Source organism: Echinops telfairi, unplaced genomic scaffold (assembly GCF_000313985.2).
Source record: "Echinops telfairi isolate 266 unplaced genomic scaffold, ASM31398v2 ScPeMD7_1;HRSCAF=3_0, whole genome shotgun sequence".
NCBI classification, from domain to species: Eukaryota; Metazoa; Chordata; class Mammalia; order Afrosoricida; family Tenrecidae; genus Echinops; species Echinops telfairi.
This window is the reverse complement of record NW_022103896.1, coordinates 70,735,689-70,740,074: the sequence shown is the minus strand read 5'-3', so window position 1 is coordinate 70,740,074 and position 4,386 is coordinate 70,735,689.

Sequence of the window (4,386 nt, the reverse complement as noted above, 5' to 3'; positions counted from 1 at the left end):
TGTTCTTCCATGTGGACTTTGTTGCTTCTGAGCTAGATGGCCGCTTGTTTACCTTCAAGCTTTTAAGACCCCAGACGCTATATCTTTTGATAGCCGGGCAACCATCCTTTCAATGGCGCTCTCTATGCTGAATTTAATAATTCAGTGCAATGGCTAGACAAAACTCACAAAAATACTCACAATTATGGGATCTATGTAGGAAGTAATGGGTTGCTTTTTTATTTCTTGTGTGGCTCATTTTAAGTCTAGCATTATTGCTAAACTGACCGATCCCTATGTTAGGGTTCCATGCTCCTTTTATAAGTTATTAAGCTATTCAGTCCCTTTGGTGAGTCTCTAGCACTTCCAATTTGCATAGTTCTAGCCAGTCATTTTGTGAACGTTACCAAACCTAAAGGTAGAAGAGCTGTTTTGTTATTGCACCACACTAATTAGATCTGTTGGTAAGTCCTTGTGTTTCTCATGTAGTTATTTTCCCTTTCAATTGCATTATCTCTTTCTTGGATTCTCATCTTGTTTTTTAATAATTTCCTTTATTTCTTTTTGTTCTTTGTCTATTTACCTTACGTCTTTAATTACAATTAATATTGACCTATTAGCTTTTTCAATTTTCTCACTATTCATTCCATTCTAGATGCATGATTATTTTCTTCATCATATTAATTTGAATGAGTTATTGTTTCTCTTTATCTGGTGATTATTTGTCTATCTCATTGGAGTTTATGACTGTTCAAATATTCTCAATTTCCCCCAGAATGTGGTGTTTTTATGCATTACTTTTTGCAAAATATTCTTAGGTGGGCAGAACCTTAAGCCATTGCTTACTATCTCCTCTCCTTCTTGGTCTCTTGCCCTGTTTTAATTACATACATACTCACTGCCATCTGACTCCTGGTGACAGTGTGGGACAGATCTGAGCTGTCCCTGTGGGTTTTCGTGATTATAACTCTTTCAACTAACTACTCATAGAATCAATGCCTACTCATAATGACCCGATAGCACAAGGTAGATTTGCCTCTGTGAGTTTCCAAGACTCTAGCTGTCTACAGGAGAAGAGAGCCTCATCTTTATCCTGCAGAGCAGCTGGTGGTTTCAAACTGCTGGCCTTGCAATTAGCATGCCAACTCATAATTCACAATGCCACCAAGGCTCCCCTGGTTTTAATAAGGATTTAAAACTTCTGATCTCAGTTATCAACTATCAATATCTCTTAAATATGCTCAATCATTATTGTTAAAGATAGTAATATCAAAAGTTTTTGAGAGGCTGATAAGTACAGTAGTAAGTGACTGTTGAACTGACCACTACTACAAGCAATAATGTTAAATTCATCTTGCTGGTGAGACCGTGAGTTCAGAGTTTTCAGGGAAACACTAATCCCACCTATCTCGACTACATATTGTAATCAATTGGGAGCTTTAAAAGTTACAGTGTCTGTATCCCAATTTATAACTAAGTTGGAAACTTTGCTGGGTACAATTCAGACAATGATATTTTTTAAGTTTTCAAAGTGACTTTGATTAGCTAGTTGGGTTGGGAAAAGTAGATTAAGCCTAAATTTACCAAGCAAGTTAGCCAGCTAGAGGTTTCTGTCGTTATAAAACCCTTACTTTGCCACTAGGGGACCCACCGTATTCTGTTGAGTAGCCGTAAGACTGGAAAAGAGCTCCCGAGTTTGTATCTGGGGCCCTCACACAGTGGCTTCTAACACTGGGGAAAATTAGTATACTCGTTACATCTTCATCAATTTCATCATTGTACACAGTATGACCATTTCCTATTTGGGGCCACATGCACCATTTTTCTCAGCGTGGTTTTCTTAATTAGGTCACTGGAAATGCTTTCGACACTAAGACTCTACCATCTTATGCACCTGTTTCTCTTCTTCTGCAATGTTTGTTTATAATTGTGCAAATATTGCCAGAGGGATCCTGGGGAGTGACAATGTGTCACCAACTTTACAGTTTATTATTCAGGAGTAGCTCACAGCTACTGTGACACAATGCTGAGCGTGGGCAATCTGCCGTGCCATTATGCAACCAGCATAAAACTTTCCATATGGAAATCCAAAATCAAGCAGTCAAATCACTAATGGCTGAACACTATAAATCTAATTTACTTTTATTAAGAGGAAATAAACTATACTATTGCTATTTATACTCTGCTTTTGAAATATTCTTTGAAAATATATTATGGTTATATTTACAAAAATAATCTAAGTGTAAATAATCTTATTAGATAAAGGGGTACAAATCTACAGACCTAAAATAAAAACTATTGTGTTTACAGAAGTAAAAGACAATATGAGAATTCAGAAACAGCAACAAAATGTTTTTAATGTGTAAGGCCTAGACAAAGGAAATGCAAAATCTTGTTGTAAAATGTACACAACAGTGTAATATAACAAGATGTACCTTGATAGAATAAACAATGAGAAAAATGTGGAAAATACTTCCTGTGTTAGACTGGGCTCACTAGAGAAGGAAAACCAGTGAAGTTTCTATGTGCATCCAGAGAGAGAAAGTCACATCAAGAAAATGGCCCACACCATTGTAGAAGCTGGTGAGTTCAAGTCCAGACAAGTTTCAAATCTATGGGTCAGATGGTAAGCTGTAGGCTTTAGGCTTTTTTTTTTCTAATTCAAGAAGGTTTGTGCAATCATTACAAAAATCAAGTTTGGAATGCTCTTCCCTCTTGTAGACATTGGTGTTGCCTTCTCCATTCTCCCACCCACCACCCTCCCCTTTCATGCCCAAACAGGGCAGAAGAAGCCTATATCCGCAAAGATCCCTAAAACAAAGTTCCTTTGCTGTATGGGATTATGGGCTATAATTTATGGAGAAAAATAACATATATGTATCCTCAAACTTCTTTCACTTAGGTTTTAAATACATATAAAATCATTCCAGCAAACAATATGTTTGCATATAATAATTGGTGTATTTTATATTAAAATTCGCTGAGAATCAAACTAATATATTACTTCACAGTTTTCAATGTGTTTTCATATATCTTACCTCACTTTAACTTCATAATAGTCTTATGGGGTTGGCAGGGCAGCCACCATCCTATTCTATTTTATAAATGAGAACATTAACAGTCCAAAAAGGCAGTCTCTTACATAGTCAAATCATAGATAACCGTAGCCAAGGAAGGTATCCAAAGAACCCCAGGGAAAATCATTAGAGAGACCCCCCAAGATCCCCCTTTGAAATCATTCTTCGAAGGGGGCCATAGGGCACCACTTGCAGACAAGTAATACTGAAAGCCAAAATGCAAGGTAGCCACACAGGAGTGTGAAAACCCATTTTCTGGATCAAATGGGCAAACTGCATACTCATCTCCCTCCACAAGTTGTTTTACAGGAAACCTGGCTCTGGCACTGAGCTGCAAAGCAGAAAGGAAGGGGCCTGCCCACCCAGGACCACAGTGAGCATGAACAACACCCCCTAATGAGTCCTAGCCTCTCATACCAGTATCCCTTGCAACCAGGATTCATCTTGGAGAACAACTGTGTGTGCACCCTATTATCATAGCTCACCTCTTCCAAGAAAACCCCAACTTTCTCCCACATTTTCATATGTATGTACAACTTCCCTGAACTCCACTGTCCCAGCTTTAGTGAGATAAGGGTATGTGCTGCTTAGGGTCTCCTTTGTCTTCACCAACTGGCTTCTTCTCTTATAAAACTTGGCTTGTGTGGAAACTCTGCACCTCTCCTGGTCATTCTGGGTCAGCAGAAGGCAAGAGCCCTTCTTTGTAGCATAAGGCTGGGAGTGGTGATGCCTCATCAACAGGAGGTTGTCCCGTGGATTGTAAAGTATTTAGCAGCCCTCTGCATCTCTACCCCATCCTCCATACCCAATCAAAAGCCCAAAATATCATCCAACATGGCAAATATACTCTGAAGGAAGAGCAGGATACACCATGGTTGAAAATGACTGTGTTAACGATATAGAAATAGGATATAGACAGAAGAAAAGATTTGGGGATTGGCACAACCAGAAAACTTAACAATATGATATACCATCCAAAAAATGATATTTCAATACCCCAAGCCAAATTCACTGCCATCTAGTTGGTTGTGTCTCATAGATATTGAACATATAGTATGGATTTTAGGTTGATAAAATAATAGGCAGATGATTATGCAAAGTAATGGATGCTACCTGGAGTGTCTTAAAGTGCAGTGTAACACCAGATCGCTTGTTCTTCTTTATGACGATGGCATTATCATATAGTCAAGATCATAAGGTGAGCAAAGAATTCTTTTAAAATATCCAAGGATTTTTTTTCCTGTCAACCAGAACTAAAATCTAGATCCAACAGATAATGGCTAAATAAATTCCACCAACAAGTCCATTCTGGTTCATGGGGACACTCTAC